Source organism: Lathyrus oleraceus, chromosome 1 (assembly GCF_024323335.1).
Source record: "Lathyrus oleraceus cultivar Zhongwan6 chromosome 1, CAAS_Psat_ZW6_1.0, whole genome shotgun sequence".
In the NCBI taxonomy this organism is placed as follows: Eukaryota; Viridiplantae; Streptophyta; class Magnoliopsida; order Fabales; family Fabaceae; genus Lathyrus; species Lathyrus oleraceus.
This window is the reverse complement of record NC_066579.1, coordinates 263,362,478-263,384,042: the sequence shown is the minus strand read 5'-3', so window position 1 is coordinate 263,384,042 and position 21,565 is coordinate 263,362,478.

The following is a 21,565-nucleotide window of genomic DNA, read 5'->3' as shown; positions in this document are numbered from 1 at the left end:
GTTGTCTTTGGACCTGGTTCCTCTCATAACTTCCTGATTGTCACCATTTGTCACAATGCACAGCTCCTTAGTAAACTGAACATGAAAACCTTGATCACACAGCTGACTTATGCTGATGAGGTTTGCAGTTAGTCCTCTTACTAACAGCACATTGTTCAGTTTTGGCACTCCAGAACAGTCCAGTTTGCCCACACCTCTTATTTTTCCTTTGGCACCATCACCAAAAGTCACATAGCTGGTGGTGTGAGGTTGAATATCTACCAGTAGATTTTCCATACCAGTCATATGTCTTGAGCATCCACTGTCAAAGTACCAGTCTTCTCTGGAAGAAGCCCTTAGGGCAGTGTGTGCTATCCTAGCATACCATTGTTGCTTCTTAATGGGAACACATCGCTTACGTGTTTTATGCTTAGGTCTGACAGGTGAGGCTCTGTTAGGGAAGCCATGAATCCAGTAACAGAAGGCTTTTATATGACCAAGCCTGCCACAGTGGTGACACCTCCAATTCTGGTATTTCCTCTTCTGATGATCATTCATCCTAGCTCCTTGATGTTGAGACATTGGCTTTGACATCTGTTTGAACTTCTGAACTCTAGCCTTTGGGCGTTTGTGTTCAGTTCTTTTTCCAAATCCTAGCCCAGATTTGGTTCCAGACTGCTGTCCCACCTTTAGAATTTCTTCCAAGGTGTCAGTTCCCTTATTCATCATTCTGATGGATTTGGTCATCTGGTTCAGCTTGGAGGTCAGAAGGGCTATCTCATCATTTAGCCCCTCTATGGCAGACAGTTGCTTCTGTCTCTCATCTTCCAGTTCCTTGATGAGTTTCTTCTGCTTTTCTCCTTGTGCACGCACTTCTGCACTGGTGGTACACAGCTTCTTATATGCTGCAGCAAGTTCATCAAATGTCAGCTCATCTGCACTTGTGTCATCTTCAGAGACACACACACTGGTTAGTGCAGTGACATGTTTGGCAGATTCTCCTTCAGATTCACTTTCAGAATCTCCTTCAGACCATGTGATAGCTAGCCCCTTATTTTGCAATTTGAGGTAAGTAGGGCATTCAGCTCTGACGTGTCCATACCCTTCACAGCCATGACACTGGATTCCCTTCCCATGGTTGAACTTCTCCTCAGAAGTTGATCTTTTCTTAATGTCAGACGGGATGTTCTTGACATTAGGTCTACCTCTTTGATCAATCTTCTTCATGAACTTGTTGAATTGCCTCCCAAGCATGGCTAAGGCTTCTGATATACTTTCATCACCTCCTGTATATCCTTCTTCTGACTCCTCTTCAGCATTTGATATAACGGCTATGCTTTTCTTCTTCTCAGCATACTCACCTAAGCCCATTTCAAAGGTTTGGAGAGAACCAATGAGCTCATCTACCTTCATATTGCTGATGTCCTGAGCCTCCTCTATGGCAGTGACCTTCATAGCAAACCTCTTAGGCAAGGACCTGAGAATCTTTCTTACAAGTTTCTCTTCAGTCATTTTCTCACCTAGTCCACCAGAGGTGTTTGCAATTTCAAGAATATTCATGTGAAAGTCATGAATAGTCTCATCCTCTTTCATCCTCAGATTTTCAAACTTGGTTGTCAACATCTGAAGTTTGGACATCTTCACCTTGGAAGTACCTTCATGAGTTACCTTGAGGGTATCCCAAACTTCCTTAGCTAGTTCACAATGGTGCACCAGCCTGAAGATGTTTTTAGTGATTCCATTGAACAGTGCATTCAAGGCTTTGGAGTTTCCAAGAGCTAATGCCTCTTGTTCCTTGTCCCAATATTCTTCGGGAATCTGCACACTGACTCCATCTTCATCAGTCCTCGTTGGATGTTCCCATCCCTTGTTGACAGCTCTCCAGACTTTGCTGTCTAGAGACCTTAAGAAGGCTATCATGCGAGGCTTCCAGTCATCATAATTAGATCCATCCAACATGGGTGGTCTGTTTGAGTGTCCTAAATCCTTGTCCATGGTACTAGAAAGTAACTTCCCTAGATCTCACCCAGAACTTCACAGGCAGGGTGCCTGCTCTGATGCCAATTGAAATTCTAGTTATCAGACTTTGGATGTCACACTGGTTTTTATGACATCCAATTCTGCACAGACAAGGATTATGCAGAACTTAACAGTAAGTGCAGTAAATAACACAAGTAATTGTTCACCCAGTTCAGTCCAACATGACCTACATCTGGGGGCTACCAAGCCAGGGAGGAAATCCACTATTAGTAGTATCAATTCAAAGCTAAACTCACCCGTTTACAACTTATCACTTAATCCCTACCCAATGCAATTTCAATCTTAACCTAAGATCAGAGTTCCTACTCACTCCCCCTCAATCACCTTAGTGATATTAAAGACACTTTGAAGTCACACTTCAAAAACATCTCTTGATTATGCTTCACAGCTTAAATCAAGATACACAGCACTCACGCTTAAAAGCTTTGAGTGACACAACACTTACAACTCAATGAACACCCTATGCCAAAGCAATCATCTACTTGATAATGGCTTGGCTTACAAGATACGTCTAATACAAGACTCACAAAATACAGCAGTGAAGTATGATGGACACACTGACTCTTCACGCTTCAAAATCCCCGAAATTGAATGAAGGAATGCCTTCCTTTTTATATTGCAGCACCTGGGCTTTTGCACCTGTATTTTCCTGAATTTTAGGTCACACAAGTTCCCTCAAATTCAACATTTAGGTTGCTAACAAATAGGCTATTTGTTAGGTTCATTGAATGTAGCTTGGTTGTTGATTTCCTGGATTTTCTCTCAGCTGTTGAATCCCTAAAGAATAGCCTGAGAAAAAGCTGAAACAGAAAACTGAACAACCTACAATTTAGCATATGCTGTCAGGCACGAATGTCACGACATTCAGCTTGACATCAAGGTCCATATGCTGAGTCTGTTTTTCCAGAAAACAGACTGTACAATTTGCTGACCTGTACATGATCAAAATGACCATACTACAGTAACAGCTTACATTAATAAATGTCAAAGTGTCCAACTTAACATTTATACATTTGGCCTTAAGTTAGTTCTGTTATTCTCTTGAAGAACAAACTAAGTTTTATGCTGAAGTATAGCAGAACACCACTCTGCCTAATCTTCAGTAGCTGCTGTCAATGATGAATGTCACAACATCCAGTTTGACATTCAGTCAGTAGGCCTTATGCCAGGTCTGGTTCTTCCTTGATAACCAGACTGCAAATGAATACTAAGTTCTAACAGAACTTCTGTTCCTTAGTATCTATTGACAGGTATGAATGTCACAGCATTCAATAATCCTGTGTTAGCTAGTCCTGCAGTAACTACAATGTAGTCACATATACATGTCATGACATCAGTCAAGACATTAGTGTTTTACCATATAATGCAGCCAATTAAACACCTACAGGAAGGAAAACCAAGATGCTTATGATCCTTGAGGCTTTGCAAATGCAAATGTTATGATGCCATGAGGGATCTTAGGGCCAAAATTGGGGTCTTACAACCCCAGACTGATGTCCGAAGGGCTGATGGTGCTGATTATGCTGTGCACCCGATTGGGAATGTTGTTATTTCTCCAAATCCGGCACTTGTTGCCAATAAACTTGCCTCTGTTGTGAGAACTCCTGTCTTTGCTGGCCGGAGTGGTACCATGAAAGAAGACTGTGATGAGATGCTAAGGCTCATCAAGAGGAGTGAATACAATGTTGTAGATCAGCTTCTACAAACGCCATCAAAGATCTTTATGCTATCTTTATTGATGAATTCAGAACCACACTGTGAAGCTCTGCAAAAGGTGTTGGATATTGTAAGACCCCAATTTTGGGCCCTAAGATCCCTCACGGCCCATATCATTCATATCATAACCTCAAGGATCATTGCATGCCTTTGCTTTCCTCTTAGTGGGTTGGTTGCCTTGTGGATTGTTTCTTGATCACCAAGCATACTTTGCATTTGTATATCTTTGCTTTCATATGTTTATCATTCAAAAAGTACAAAAATATTGTCTGTTTAACCTTGTTGCTTGCAGTTGAAGCAACCATCAGAAATTAGGTCAAACTCAGTCATTGATCAGTCAAAGCAGTGGATGATGGCCATTCTTGCAGAATTTGGGCACCATGATCATTAATCAAAGGTTCATACATCTTGAGACATCATTTGAAGTCAATGTTTCAAGGAATTAGGGTTTGGAATTCATCAGAAGCGGTTCAATCAGTCCAAAACCCTAGAAAAGTCAAACTTGGTCAACTGTGGATTTAATCAGGATTTGATGATTAGAATTGATTTAAAGAAGCTCATTCATGCTTATATAAGCCTCATCTATCATGTTCAACCTCATCATGGAAAAAAATCAAGCCAATCAGAAAATTTTCCAGAAATAGAAAGTGGACCTGTAATTCCAACTGCCAAAAATGGAAACTTCTTGATCTTAAACTTACATCATGATACAAGCTTCAAATGAATTTTTGCCCAACATGAAAGTTGAAGATCTTGTCTTCCCATTTTCAAAAAGTCCAAGAACATCAAAATCCCATGTGTGGTTGTCAAGATATGATCAAATCATTTTCACCAATTTTTGAACTTCAACAAGCCATAACTCTCAAACCATAAGGCCAAATTTGGTGGGGTTTTTCCTACAAACCACATTTTTCATCCTCTTTCCAAAAATATAAATTTCATGACCTAAAACCTTACCAATCAAAATGGCATTTTTGGACCTTTTGCATTTAAATTCAAAGTTTGACCAAACTTTGACTTTTTGAGTTTTTGATTTTTTTCTTGATTTGGTCAATTGGGAAATGCTTTAAACCATATTTGAAACTTGCCTCAAGCTTAAAACCATCATCATACCACCATTTTCCCATCATTTTGAATCAAAATGCAAAATGGACAAAATTGGCAATTGGCTTCATTTGAACAAAATCAGTACAGCAGTACATGTGCAGCCACAAAACAGCAAACATACAGTCTGTTTGCAGTCTGTCCAAGCCCACTCAAGCAGACAAACACCTCCCATTTTCCACTTTGTGCATAGTTAGCAAAATGGCAATTGGTTTTCATTAAGCTAAATCAACTTAGCACTTGGATTAATAATGTTAAACAGACCTTTATAAGGCCATTTGCTGTCAAATAAACCCTAGTGTACACAGCCTCCACAGACCAAAAACCCTCATTCTCTCTTCTTGCAGTTTTGGCAATTGGCTTTTTTTTTTTTTTTTCTGCATAAACCATCAACAAACCTCAAATACCCTTGATTCCTCCATGACATAACCATCATTTAGAACCTTTTGCAAGCATGATTCACCACCTGTTTTGCAGCTCGAATTCTGTTTTCTCTAAGAGCACTCCAATGACAGATAGAGATTTGGACCTAATCAAGCTTTGTTGAGCTAAGAGGCTTCAAGCAACATCATCATAAACGTGGACCTGCACCTGTTTGCATTCAAATCAACCAAAATCACACTGTACCATCGAGTTCTTCAATTTAGGTAAGATTTTCAACTTCCTTATTTGTCCAAATCATACCATATATCATGAAGATCCCTCTTTGTTGATTGTCGTGAGCTATAAGTTGTTGAAAATGGTTAGCTGTTAGTAAAGATATGTCAATCTGAAATTTGATGTTCATGTGTGTTTTGGTTTGCTGCTCTTTAGTTAGTTTGTTTTAAGGAGAATGGGTGTTGGATTATGCTTATTCTTGGTCTAATGATGCTATTGGTATGTTGATTTTTTTGTTCTGTGCATGATGGAATTTCGAATGCATAATGATGATGAGTGTTGGCTGCTGTTCTTCAAACCCTAGAAGTCTGTTCAAAAAAAACTCCCGTGTTTGTTTGTTGCTGGTAGTTGATGATGTTTTATGGCCACGACCATTTGTTAATGTTGTTGTTCATGTTGATGATTGACTGATGAATGTTGGTGATGAGCATATGTTGTATTGAATTCTACTCTGCCCAGCTCATGATTAGGTTTGGTCTGTTGTTCTTAGTGTTGTATGAGGATAGTGTCAAGGCCCTGCAGGATTATTGTTGATGTTTATTTTTGTATGTTCATGATTAATGGTTGAACTTGGAAATGATGAGCATCCTGTTAAAACCCTAGCTTGTTCCAGTTTGTTTTCCCAGGATCATGCCTGTTGTTGTTGCTTGTATTGGCCTGAACATATTGTTAATGCTGTACTGCTGGCCATGCTGTAGATGGGTGATGAGTTTTGATAAAAAATGTTAATGCCTTGCTGTTCATGAATCCTGTCATATTTGCCCGAAATCCTGCATGCATATGTGTTGGATACTATTGCTGCTGGTAACTATAGGATGTTTTGGTCAAGTTTTGTTTCTAATGTTGATTCCATGATGCATGTTGCTGCCAAACCCTAGCTGCGAGAGCTTTGCCCAGAACTTTGAATGCCATTGTTTTTGTGTGCTGTTGGTTATTTTGTGTGGATGTTTGATGAACACATTATGCTATTGCCGAATCATGCTGCTGCTGTTTTGAAACCTACCAAAATTTCATGATTATGTTGTTTTGCTGTCAGTGTTCATGGCCATATGCTGGTTTTGTTTTTTGTTCATGTCCATGAATGATGCTGCTTGAAAATAAGTGCTGTTGTGCTATTAACCATAATGCAAATTGATGTTGAAACATGATGCTGAATACCATGCTGCAATTTTGAAACATGTTGCTGCTGTTGTTTCGTTTTGTTTGATTACATGATAAACATGAACACATGCTGCAAATGCCAATCATGCTGTTTATGCTTGAACCTAGAACTCTGCCTTTGAAATCCCCATGAGTATGCTGGCTGTTAGTGTTTGATGTTGTTGTTCATGATTCATGTGCTTACCATGCTGGAACCATTTTGCTGCTGTTCTGAAACCTTAAAACCTTGCCCAGAATTCTGCATGAATGTGTATGGTTTGAATTGTTTAAGTGTGCATGAGTGTGGTTGTACCATTACCGTGTTTGTTCACGAGCTATGATTTTTGATGGCTGTGATTTTGATTGGAAATGGCATGCTGTATTAGCCGAACCCTAGGTTACATGAACATGTTTGTTGCCCAGAATTTTCGAATGCCATTGGCTGCTGTTGATATTGCTACTGTTCCATTGGGAACTGGCCAATCACAACATTTCGTTGTGTAGGCCAAAACTGTGTCGTTTTGAGTAAGTGAGGCGGATATTACCAAGTCTGCCATCATTGACTCTCATGTTGACCAATTGCCTTACCATCTTGTTCATGTTTGCATCATTATTTCATCCAACTTCAACAATTATTTTCTAATTCATTTTTCATCCAAAAATTATGATTCTTTTTCCATCATGTTCATGATTGAGTCTAGTTTTTAATTGTGATTTTTAATGATTTTTCCATTGGCTGGATTTTTTATGATAATTATTTTCTTCACATGTATGCCTAAATGATACATTGTGCCATTTCAATTGTGAAATTGTCATATTGCATCCATTGCCTTTGAAAATTTTTGTGGTAGAACTAGACACATTGACCTTCATTTCCATATAAAGTTTGTGGATTTCTCATTTGTGGTTTGATAGATATGAATTTTTGAATTAGGGTGTGACAATTTGTGTCACACCAATGATATGCAAATGTATGATTTTTGTTCACATGCTTCCTCTTATCCAAATCACTCCAAATTTCGCATGAATGATCCCTTGTATGTCTAATTGATGTATGAATTTTCTTGGAATTAATCATGCTGTTTTCCATTTGATTGAGAATTTTCTTCCATACTTGATCATTTGTTGACTTTTTATGCTATGCCTTGCCAAATCCTTTGTGAAATTCTCAAATCTTATTGTATGATCATGAAATTTCATATGTGATAACTAGACATCTCAAGCTTTGCATTGGTGTAAATTTATTCATTTCTCTTCTGTTTTCAAATTGATATGATTTTTTGAAGTTGACCTATGCTTGTTGTCTTTCACCTTGCTTACTTGAATTTGGTTTGACTTCATGATTTTATTTGACTGCCTTCCTCTCATCCAAATGCCATGAAATTTTACATGTATACCATGTTAGATGTTAGGATTGAGTGTGATTTATTTCATGATTTTTGAAAATGTTTGAGTTGACTTTTGAATGAAGTCTTTGCTGTTGACTTTTGTATGCTTCTTTTGCCATGCTTTGCATCCTTTTGCATATGAAATGACCTTGATGCATGATATAAGTTTGAATCCAATTGTGTTTGCTTCCTACATGATTGCATTTGACTTTGATTGAACATTGCTTGCTGCCTTGACTTTTTCTTTCATCTTTGACCCTAGGCTAGTCCTAGTGGTCTTCTGAGCTTATGTTGAGTTCATCTGTTTCAGGTTGAGCACTAATGCCTTGAGGATCACTCAAATGTGATTGAATTTGATTTTTTGTTCACATGCTAACCCTTGTTTTGTAGGTGACTCATATGCTTGAGTCTTTGTGCCTTGCACAATTGGTCCCTCTGTTGGTTGACTTTTGGTTCATTTCTCTTTGTTTTAATTGTTGAACTGTTTACTAATTGGTTTGACTTTTGCAGGTACTTTAGTTGCTTAAGTTCTTTGAACTTGATTGCTTGCTTTGCTATTTAGCATTTGCTTTGAGGTATAAACCTTTCTTCTTCATGTAGTCTGGAGACCCGGTCTGTTATTTGACCGGGCAAACTGTCTGAAGTCCTCCTTAAGAGGCAATGCCTGTGTTTGTTTATATTTGTCCCAAGCAGGAAAAGTCCTTCAAGTAAGGCAATTGGTGGAAGGTAGGGATAAGCAATCTATCCCCCACTATTCAGTGTGTCCTCTCTTTGCTCCCAGTACCTGGTTGAAGCAATGAGATAAATACCCAAGATCTAATCGAGTCAATAATGTGGAGAGAGTTCCTACTTTCTGAACTCCCACACTTTCTTTGATGCTCTCTCTGATTTGAGATAGAAGCAATGAGGCACACCCCTCATCTCCTATTCATCTGCTTCACCTGAGCCCCTCAATGGCCAGGTTAAGAGCGACCTTTACCCATTACAGTGGACTGTTAAAGTCAAACCCTCTTGTGTGAGCCCCCATTGTTTGGCTATAGAGTGTGTTGTTTGATATTCATTGCTTGATTGATTGCTTCATATGCACTTGCTTGCTTGTATGTTATGCATCTATCATCATCAATTGCCATTAATGCATGATCATCTCATTTGTTTTGTGATGCTATCATTGTTGTTTGCCCATTGAGGACAATTGTAAGTCCATTGCTTTGGCATTTGCTCCTGTGATATGAAAGGATAGAGTGTAAGACCTCATTGGTCACTCATATCTTCTGTTTATCTGTGTGTATGTGAGGATACAGTTATAAGTCCCTGTAAGTTGGCATCTGTTATCCTGTGGTCATAGTTTGATCTGTGTGTTTGTATGTGAGGTTGCAGTTATAAGTCCCTGTAAGTTGGCATCTGCTTTCCTGTGATCATAGTTTGTTCATCTGTTTGTGTGAGAGGTTGCAATTATAAGTCCCTGTAAGTTGGCATTTGCATTCCTGTGATCATATTGTTGCTTTTGTTTCTTGTATGTGAGGATCCATTATAAGTCCCAGTGATGTGGCATTGGATTTCCTAGGACCATACTGTGGGGTTAACCTAAGTCCAGATAGATTGGCAGTTGACTTTCCTTATTTTCATTCCTTTGTTTTCTTCGCCTGTGGAGATTAGTGTAAGTCCATTGAGTGGCTTCTGATATCCTGTTTTGTTTTAGGAGACTGGTATAAGACCATTGATTGGCATCCAGTATCCGTCTTTGTTTTGCTTGTTTGTTATTATTAATTGCTATTCCAAAGGACACACTTGAGTCATCTGCTATATGATTTCAAGAAGTGAACCTTCTAAGAAGTTTTACTTTCCATCCTTCATCCATTCATCATTCATTATGTCCTAGACTTTTCACACTTTACTTTTAAACTTGACATAAGTGCTGTGCAAACATCTTCATGTTTTCTAACTAAAAACCTGGACTCAAGTCCTTGACCTTTTTCCAAACTTCATTTCATAATACTTATTTGAATTGATCTTAATCATATTTGACTTCATTTTCATAATCATAATCAGTAACTCCACTCATTCACTTGTTTTGGCTTTGTCCATTAATCTTTTCATACATGAGCTATAGGTTTGATTTATCTTAGTGGTTGATGTTAATCTCACCTTCTGTCTTTAGTGATTGAATTGTAAGTCTTCCTCGCCTATTATAGGGTTAACCCCTCTCTGGCCAGTTGAAGCTGTTCTCACATGGTGGACGTTGTTGTTTGTATAAGGTTGAGTGTTCTCCCGTGGATAACGTAAGACCTAGGGTTTGTGTTTAAAATTGAACCTAACCCACTTTTGGAAATCTTTTAGCCGAACTACGGCGTTCTGATCCTTACCTTTGATGGAAGGTACGTAGGCAACGGGTTCATCCGTTCGAACCCAATAATAAAAAATGTACATTCTTTTCTCATCATCCCAATCATGTTTGCACAATCTTTATGTCATAACAAATAACAATCTTTTACAACAAGTGTGAAAAGGGCTCCCTAGGAGTACCTAGGACGTAGTGGATGCCTAACACCTTCCCATTGCGTAATTTACCCCTTACCCAGACTCTCTGATCTTTTTATTAGTTTTCTACGTGTAAAACTTCTTAGGCTTTTGTTCGCTTTTTAGCCAATCCTTTGGATAAATAAAAGTGCGGTGGCGACTCGAAATTGAATGTATCTCTTAGCTTATGATTTAACCAATAGATCATATAGCAACGAATACACCGCTACAGAAAAGTGGCGACTCTGCTGGGGAGATAAGCATCATCCCTGGTTGTATTGCCTACTTTTCACCCTTGTTGTGATATATATTATTATTCTTTATCTGACATATTTTTGTACAATTTGGGATCACTGTATTGATTGTAATGTGTGAATTGCTTGATATACATTTGCTGTTTGCTTTGGTGATCTGTGAGATGAGTTCTATACCCGAACTCGAGTGCTCTCTAGGATAGGAGAATGGCATAGTCTTGTCGACTGGTGTGGAGTAGTCCTTAGCCAGTTGACTTGCGAGTCCATTCACTTGGTGGAGGTCATGTTGAACTAATAATGTCACACAAGTTATTTGTGGTTAGGCATTATTCTTTCAATCATGTTCCGCAGAAGCCAAGGACCGTAGTTTACCAAACCCATCTTGGCCTATTTTTAGGACCGTAGTGCGGAGGTCGTTCAGATGTCAGTTCTGATACGATTGTTACGCGATACTACACTCATAAGAGTTTCTCTTGAGAATATTCTTGGAATACGAGTATTCGTTCCTCCGATAATATTCGAAAGATGGAACGATGATTATGGGAACCTCTGATAGAACATGTCTGGCAGGTTTAAACCCTAGTACACTCCCTTTGGGTGGTTCTTAACCGAGACTCCATGCTCGTGACTCTCAACAAACCCGTGATTCGTGGTTGAGTCGTTCAAAGCATTGTTAATATCAATGGATCCCGGATCAGGTGTAAAACCTAAAATCCATCAAAGCGGCTGGTTGATATTAAGAATGTCTGAACCGGTTCATGTACCGTTAATATCAATGGAACTTGGGTGTCGATAAGGTGAAAACCTAAATCCACCAAAATGGATGATTGATATTAGGGATACATAGAGCTTTCCCACGACCTTTGTTTGGTGTGCTTTGTTTAATCCTTGAGTGTGTTTGTTGCATTCATGCATTCACGCATTCATCCGCATTCATGTCATCAAAAGAGAAAATTTTCAAGGAACTTAAAGGGTTATTTGCAAAATTTTCAGACATGGAAAGACCGAAAAGGCATACAAAGAAGTACAGCTTCAAGCAGCCTGATGTAAAAGAGTTAAGGAATCTGACATCATATGTATTAGATCCCTTGGGTTTCAAGGCTCGCTATGGGAAGCTTCTGCCGTTGCTGACTACTCAAGTGGATGAGGGATTGATGAGCACTCTTGCTCAGTTCTACGATCCGCTCTATCATTGCTTCTTATTTCCGGATTTCCAGTTGATGCCGACTTTGGAAGAATACTCTTACCTTATTGGGATTCCTATTCTGGATCAAGTGCCGTTCAGTGGCTTAGAGAGTATTCCATCTGCTCGAGAGATTTCTAGCCTGTTGCACATAGATGAAGATCTGATTAGAGCTAATCTGACTACCAAAGGCGGAATTCAGGGTTTTCCTTCCGAGTTCCTTATTGCTCAAGCCATTTTCTATGGGAAGGCCATGAGTGAGGATGCCTTTGAGGCTCTATTTGTGTTGCTTATCTATGGATTGGTGCTGTTTCCCAACTTTGACAAGTTCGTCGACATGAACGCCATTAGGATCTTTTCCGTTCTTAATCCGGTTCCGACCTTGTTGGGTGATGCTTATGTCTCCATGCATCTGAGGAATATGAAGAATGGAGGAGTCATTGTCTGCTGTCTACCCCTGCTGTACAAGTGGTTTATTTCGCACTTGCCTCAGACAGTTGCTTTCAAGGAGAACAAGGGATGTCTACGGTGGTCTCAGAGACTCATGTCTCTCACCAATGATGATATCACCTGGTATGATCGCGTGTATGATACCGTTCAGATCATTAATTCTTGTGGTGAATTCCCCAATGTGCCTCTTCTTGGTACATGTGGTGGGATTACCTACAACCCTACGCTTGCACGTCGTCAGCTTGGGTTCCCCCTAAAGGATAAACCCCATAACATTCTGTTAGAAGGTGTATTCTTTCAGGAGGGTAAAGATCCCCAAGGCCTGAAAGCCAGATTTGTCCGCGCTTGGCGCAATATTCGCATAAAGAGTAGGAATGAATTGGGTCCAAAGAACTGCATTGCTTTGGAGCCATACACCTCTTGGGTCAGACAGAGGGCTGCTACCTACCTGATGCCGTATGATCATCCGAGACCTACACTGTTGGATGTGGCTGGGCCTTCAACCCTCCCTACCCAACGTGTAGAGGAGTTGAGAGAAGAAGACCTTTCGCGTGCCTGGATCCGCGAGAGAGAGGAATTGCTGCAGCAGCTCAAGGAGAAGGATGATATGATTGAATTTCTCGAGCACCGAGTGATCGACGATCCGAACGACACTTGGACTTCTCTGCTTCCTCAGTCATCCAAGTTCTGGAAAAGGAAGTACGATCAACTTGCAAAGGAGAAAGCTGATATGGAGGCTGCCTATGAGAGAGAGATCAAGAAGTTGTACACTTCTCGTCTTCCAGCATCCCGAGCTAATAGGGATCCATAGGATGTCATTTACCTTTTCTCTTTGTAATATTTAAAAGAATGCTGTACTTCTTTGTCTTAATATTTTGAATGAAATATTTTCCATGAGCAATCAAAATGTTTAAATATTCAAAATATTGCAAATGAATACCCTGAGGGTTCCTTGAAAATCAAGCATTTGCACAAGCATTTCATGCATCATTCTTGCATAAACAGGTACCCATTTTTCTGGTCTTCCGGTTCTAACCTTTGCTCTTCATTTATTTTGAAGACAAGCTGACTCACCGGTATTATACGAGAGTCAACTCTGCAAGGATTATGGAGCAGTTGGAACAAGAGAACCAGAGTTTGAGAGATGAAGTCGCCAGACTTGGCGCTCTGATGGAGCAACTTCTTGCTGCCCAGAATCAGCCTGCTCCTCAACAGCCAGCAACTCCGGTTCAGCGGACAGTTATATCGGAGGTAGCTACTACATCGGTGCCCGTTAGTGCCTCGCAGCCAAACGCCATGCCTCCCGGTTTTCCTTGGGGGATGCCTCCTGGCTTCATGCCTGATCTGCCAGCTCCAACATTTGCTCAAATGCCGGCATCTAGCCCGGTCCCTATTCCTGTTCCTCCTGTCGTGCATACCATGCCTAGGGTAGACGACACCATTTATCACTCCGAAGCGTCTGAGGGCTCAGATGTACATGAGAAAATGGATGCGATGAACGATCAATTCCTTGAGCTGAGGAAGGAATTGAGAACTCTCCGTGGCAAAGATCTCTTCGGCAAGTCAGCAGCCGAACTTTGTCTAGTTCCCGGTGTTAAGATACCAGTTAAATTCAAGGTCCCAGACTTTGAGAAGTATAAAGGGAACACTTGTCCTTTGGCACACTTGGTCATGTATGCCAGAAAGATGTCCACGCAGACAGACAACGATCAACTCCTGATCCACTACTTCCAAGACAGTTTGTCTGGTGCTGCTCTACGTTGGTACATGAGTCTGGACAGTGCCAACATCCGCTCTTTCAATGACCTTGGCGAAGCTTTCGTCAAGCAATATAAATATAACGTTGACATGGCGCCTGACAGAGATCAACTCAGGTCTATGTCACAAAAGGACAAAGAGTCGTTCAAGGAGTACGCCCAGAGATGGCGTGAGCTGGCAGCTCAAATTACTCCACCATTAGAAGAGAAGGAGATGACCAAGATCTTTCTGAAGACTCTTGGATCATTTTATTATGAGAGAATGGTGGCCAGTGCTCCCTCTGATTTCACCGAGATGGTGAACATGGGGATGCGTCTTGAAGAAGGTGTCCGTGAAGGACGGTTAGCTAAAGATGATGGTTCTTCCTCTAAACGGTATGGAGCGTTTAAGAGGAAAGAAGGTGAAGCGCATGCTGTGCAGTCTCAGCCCAAGCATAGAAGACCCTCTGTTCAGAGGAAGCCTGCACATCATTCCAAACATCAGCATCAGGTAGCTCATGTAGCGCCTGTATTCAAGGATAATGCTCAACAGTATCAGCATCAGCAGCAATATCCACAACCGCAATATCAACAGCAACAGCAGCGTCCACAGCAACAGGCTTACCAGCCTCGTGGAAGTACAACCAACCAAGCGAATGTGAACTATGATAGGAAGAAGGTCAGCTTCGACCCGATTCCAATGACATATACAGAGCTTTATCCCTCCTTGTTGGAGAGGAAGTTGGTTTCACCCAGGGATCCTCCTGCTATTCCTGCCAATCCGCAATGGTGGTACAAACCAGACCAGCATTGTGTCTACCATTCCGGTGCTCCGGGCCACAACGTTGAGAACTGTTTCCCGCTGAAGAATAAGGTTCAAGACCTCATGAGAAGCGGAATTCTGAGTTTTGAAGACTCAAACCCTAATGTTACCAGGAACCCATTGCCTTCGCATGGGAAGTCTGTGAATATGATCCAGGAAGACCTTGGGAAGTACAAGGTGAAGTATGTCAGCCATATCCGGCAGTCGTTGGTTTATTTACATAAAATGCTGTGCCAGCACAGCTATTTGGAGCATAACCACGATAAGTGCCGTGTCTGTTCTGTTAACCGCTTGGGTTGTGACCAAGTCCGCCGCGAATTGCAAACGATGTTGAATGAAGGTACCATTGAGATTCTCCAGAATCGCAATGTGGATGTTGTTGAGCCCGAAGTGAGTGTTATCTCCCCGGTGTTCAAATTGCCAGAGCCCGTTGTTATTCGGTATAATAGCAACAAGCCTAAAGTTTCCCCTGCTTTGATTATCAAACCAGCTGGCCCTGTGCCGTATTCATCTGATCGAGCCGTACCATTCCGGTACAATCCTGTTGCTGTCCAGGATGGAGTAGAGGTTCCTTTGCCTTCAACTTCTGTGACCACTATTGCTGATGTTAGTGGATTGACCCGCAGTGGTCGTGTCTTTTCTGCACCTGCCAAAGCTCCTGCTGTTTCTTCTGAATCTGTTGAGCGCCCTGTAGGGACTGCTGTGAATGTTCAGAACCCGGCACTTGATGTTGCCAAACCCTCCTCGTCTGTACAAAAGACTCCTGTTTCTTCAGATGGCCCGAGTGGCATTGTTGATGAAGAATCCGATGAGATGCTGAGGCTCATCAGAAAGAGTGAGTACAACATTGTAGACCAGCTTCTACACACGCCCTCCAAGATTTCCATTCTTTCTCTACTGCTGAATTCAGAGCCTCATCGGGAATCTCTGCAGAAAGTCTTGGACCTGGCGTACGTTGATCACGACGTCACCTTGGAACAATTTGATAGCATTGTTGCAAACATTACCGCTTGCAACACTTGAGCTTTTGTGACGCTGATCTCCCTGAGGAGGGAAGAGACCACAACATGGCTTTACACATTTCAATGAATTGCAAATCTGATGCAATGTCCAATGTATTGGTGGACACTGGATCGTCCCTTAACGTATTGCCAAAATCCACACTCTCTCGATTGTCATATCAAGGTCCTCCTATGAGGCAGAGTGGGGTTGTTGTTAAAGCTTTTGATGGGTCGCGTAAGACCGTGATTGGGGAAGTTGACCTCCCAATCAAGATTGGACCAAGTGATTTCCAGATCACTTTTCAAGTAATGGATATTCACCCATCATACAGCTGTCTCTTGGGCAGACCATGGATTCACGAGGCTGGCGCCGTGACATCCACCCTACACCAAAAGTTGAAGTTTGTGAAAAACAAGAAATTGGTTGTAGTAGGGGGAGAAAAGGCTCTCCTGGTCAGTAATCTATCTTCTTTCTCGTACATTGATGCAGAGGATGAAGTTGGAACTCAGTTCCAAGCTTTATCTATTGATAAACCAATCGAGAAGAAGTCTCCTTCATTCACTTCCTACCGTGATGCTAAGCTGGCCATTGAATGTGGTGCAGTTGCTGGATTAGGGAAAGTGCTTGAACTTGAAGATAATCGATCCCGGGCTGGCATTGGCTTTGGTTCTGGGGCATTCAATGAGCAAGGTCTGTTCACAAGTGGAGGATTCATCCATGCTGATCAACCTGCAGAAGAGGAAGCTGCTGCTATCATTGAAGAAGAAGATGCAGAAGACTTGAACAATTTTGTTATTCCTGGTGGTGTCTGCCACAATTGGGTCGCTGTGGATGTTCCTACAGTTATCCATAGATCAGAGTAATTGTTCATTTTGTTTAAAACCCTTCTCCCATGCCAAAAGGAGAAGTGATGACATTGTTGGCAAAGCATATATACAATGATATTTTCATTCAATTTTTGCATTGTCAAAACATTTGTTTTTCCTTTGTTTTCACTTTTTGCTTTTCTTTATGAAATCAGTGATCACAAAAAACCATAAAAACAAAATAAAAGCTGTAAAAGCAACATTCTTTCATCTGCATAATGATTTGTTTGCTTAAAATTATGAAGTTTTTCTTAACCAAAATCATTATGCAGGTTGATCCTAAAACCCATTGAACATAATGATCCAACGCCATCTCCCAACTTTGAATTCCCTGTATTTGAGGCAGAAGAAGATGACGTTGAAGAGATTCCTGATGAGATCACCCGTCTCCTTGAGCACGAAGAGAAGATCATTCAGCCGCATCTCGAAGACTTGGAAACAGTCAACTTGGGATCTGAAGATTGTGAGCGCCTGGTGAAGATTGGGGCACTTCTTGAAGGGTCTGTTAAGGAAGATTTGATCAGCTTGCTACGAGAATATTCAGATATCTTTGCTTGGTCCTATGAAGACATGCCGGGTTTAGATACAGATATTGTGCAACATTTCCTGCCTTTAAAGCCTGAGTGCGTGCCTGTGAAGCAGAAGCTCAGAAGAACTCATCCAGATATGGCAGTGAAGATCAAAGAGGAAGTTCAGAAGCAAATTGATGCGGGGTTTCTGGTGACTTCGACATATCCTCAATGGGTGGCCAACATTGTGCCTGTTCCTAAGAAGGACGGAAAAGTCCGTATGTGCGTTGATTACAGAGATTTGAATAAAGCTAGCCCAAAAGATGATTTTCCTCTACCACACATTGACATGTTGGTAGACAATACAGCTAAATTCAAAGTCTTTTCCTTTATGGACGGATTTTCCGGATATAATCAAATCAAGATGGCACCAGAGGATATGGAGAAGACAACATTCATCACACCTTGGGGAACATTCTGTTATCGAGTGATGCCCTTCGGTTTGAAGAACGCCGGAGCCACGTATCAACGAGCTATGACTACCTTGTTTCATGATATGATGCACAAGGAGATAGAAGTCTATGTTGATGATATGATTGCTAAGTCCCGAACGGAAGTTGAGCATATTGAGCATTTGTTGAAGCTTTTTCAGCGTTTGAGGAAATTCCAGCTTCGTCTGAATCCGAACAAATGTACTTTTGGAGTCCGTTCCGGAAAGTTGTTGGGTTTTGTGGTAAGTGAAAGAGGTATTGAGGTTGATCCTGCAAAGGTCAAAGCAATACAAGAGATGCCCGCACCCAAAACTGAGAAGCAAGTCCGAGGTTTTCTTGGCCGCTTGAACTACATTTCCAGATTTATATCCCACATGACTGCCACATGTGCGCCGATATTCAAGCTCCTCCGGAAAGATCAGTCTCATGATTGGACCGAGGATTGCCAGAAAGCTTTCGACAGTATCAAAGATTATCTGTCCGAACCTCCGATTTTGTCTCCGCCAGTAGAAGGAAGACCTCTGATTATGTACTTAACAGTTCTTGAAGACTCGATGGGTTGTGTACTCGGTCAACAAGATGAATCAGGGAAGAAGGAGTTTGCTATTTACTACCTCAGTAAGAAGTTTACTGATTGTGAGTCTCGGTACTCTATGCTTGAGAAGACGTGCTGTGCTTTAGCTTGGGCAGCTAAGCGTTTGCGCCAGTACATGATAAATCATACAACTTGGTTGATATCCAGAATGGATCCAATTAAGTATATTTTCGAGAAGCCTGCTTTAACTGGGAGGATTGCCCGTTGGCAGATGCTGTTGTCTGAGTATGATATTGAGTATCGAGCTCAGAAAGCTATCAAAGGTAGTATCTTGGCTGACCATCTAGCGCACCAGCCAATTGAAGATCATCAGTCTGTTCAGTATGACTTCCCAGACGAGGAAATTCTGTATTTGAAGATGAAAGATTGCGATGAGCCTACACTTGATGAAGGTCCAGAACCTGGTTCCAGATGGACGATGGTGTTTGATGGCGCTGTTAATCAATATGGAAATGGAATTGGGGCAGTAATTGTTAATCCCCAGGGTTCGCACATTCCATTTACAGCAAGGCTAACCTTCAAATGCACGAATAATATGGCGGAGTATGAAGCCTGTATTATGGGACTTGAAGAATGCATTGACTTAAGAATCAAGTATCTTGATGTCTATGGTGATTCAGCTTTGGTTGTCAATCAGATCAAAGGTGAATGGGAGACAAATCAACCAGGTCTCATCCCATACAGAGATTATGCAAGGAGAATTTCAACTTTCTTCACAGAAGTTGAATTTTATCATATTCCTCGAGAGGATAATCGGATGGCAGATGCCCTTGCAACGCTTGCTTCCATGATAGTTGTCAGATGGTGGAATGATGTTCCCAATATTACTGTGATGCGCTTGGACAGACCCGCTCACATATTTGCAATTGAAGACGTGAAAGATGACAAGCCTTGGTATTTTGATATCAAGAATTTCCTCCAGAACCAGGTCTACCCGCCTGGGGCATCTGTGAAAGATAGGAAAACTTTGAGAAGGTTGTCAGGCAGTTTCTACCTCAGTGGTGAAGTGCTGTACAAGAGAAATTTTGATATGGTTTTGCTCAGATGCGTGGATAGACACGAAGCAAACCTATTGATGACTGAGGTCCATGAGGGTTCATTTGGTACTCATTCCAATGGACATGCCATGGCTAAGAAGATGTTGAGAGCAGGCTACTATTGGCTGACAATGGAGTCTGACTGTTGCAAGTATGTGAAGAAATGTCACAAGTGTCAAATTTATGCGGATAAGATTCATATTCCTCCGACACTCCTGAATGTGATTTCATCACCATGGCCTTTCTCTATGTGGGGAATCGACATGATCGGTATGATTGAGCCGAAAGCGTCCAATGGACATCGGTTTATTCTCGTAGCAATTGATTACTTCACCAAATGGGTTGAAGCCGCTTCGTACGCGAATGTAACCAGACAGGTGGTTGTGAAGTTTATCAAGAACCAGCTGATTTGCCGTTATGGTGTGCCAGAGAGGATCATTACTGATAATGGATCCAATCTGAACAACAAGATGATGGATGAGTTGTGCGCTGAATTCAAGATTGCACACCATAATTCCTCTCCTTACAGACCTAAGATGAATGGGGCTGTTGAAGCTGCTAACAAGAATATCAAAAGAATTATCCAGAAGATGACTGTCACGTACAAAGATTGGCATGAGATGCTGCCATTTGCTTTGCATGGATATCGTACGTCTGTACGCACTTCAACAGGGGCAACCCCTTTCTCTCTTGTTTATGGCATGGAAGCCGTTCTCCCAGTAGAGGTGGAGATCCCATCAATGCGAGTCTTGATGGAAGCCAAGTTGACTGATGCTGAATGGATTCAGAGTCGTTATGACCAGTTGAATTTGATTGAAGAGAAGAGATTAACTGCCATGTGCCATGGTCAGTTATATCAGCAAAGAATGAAGAAAGCATTCGACAAGAAGGTCAAGCCTCGTGTGTTCCGAGAAGGTGACCTTGTGCTCAAGAAAGTTTTGTCTTTCGCGCCCGATTCCAGGGGCAAGTGGACTCCAAACTACGAGGGTCCATATGTTGTTAAGAGAGCCTTTTCAGGCGGAGCTTTGATGCTTACAACAATGGATGGGGAGGATTTCACTCGTCCTGTGAATTCAGATGCAGTTAAGAGATACTTTGCCTAAAAAAAAAAAAGTATATGCAAAAAAAAAAAGAATGAAAAAACAGAATAGCTCGCTAAGTTGAAAACCCGAAAGGGCGGCTTAGGCAAAAATGAGCGTCTCGGTGGAGAACCCGCAAGGGTAATCCAGGCAAAAATTAGAGACTTGAAAAAAAGATATATTTGCATCCCGCTAGATTGAGTACCTCACCCTGGGGCAATCTAGGCAAAAATTAGGGATTTGGCAAGTAACTGCATCCTGACAAGACTTTCTGGTTATCAGTCGTCATTTCGTCAGAAGATTCTCGATTCGTCGTCAACTGAAGCTTCGGATACATCGAGATTCAAATTGGTAGAGAAAGGATCATTATGTTCAATGTAGCCCTCTTCCAATATATATCACTGATTTCAAATTTGTACAGATCTATGGAGTCTTGCCATTTGCAGACTACCATTCCATCAAATCAATTTGAGCTTTTTATCCAATTATTTGCACTCTTATTTGTTTCAATTCAACAAATGTTTTGCATGTTTTAAATTGATAAAATGTCATTGTTTTAAACAAATCAAATTTTTCAAAATTTGTTGTTTTAAACAAAGTGAACATTCACAAGATTGAAAGGATACTCAAGAATATCTCAGTGCTCTCCCGAGGGTGGCATGATTCCCAACAGGTAAGACATTGGTTCATATTCCTGGTTTGGTGGTATCTTCTTTCTTCAGACCTTTGTTGAGGTTGTTCCTCAAACAAAGTTGTTGGTGGGGTTGTTCCCCAGTACAGTCGCAAGTGATTTGTTGTTGAAGACTTTGTTCTCTCCAGCAGCAGTTTTCCCAGCATGGGTGTTTTCTTGTGAAGTTTCGGCGGTTGATGGTTTGTCATCCTGGTGCCCCGTCACTTTCTCCAGTGGGTCGTATCCCCAGACTTTATTTGTCTCCTCAGCACAGTCATGAGTATAACTGATTGATTGATACTCCCCTCGGAGTCGCGAGTAGAGCTGTT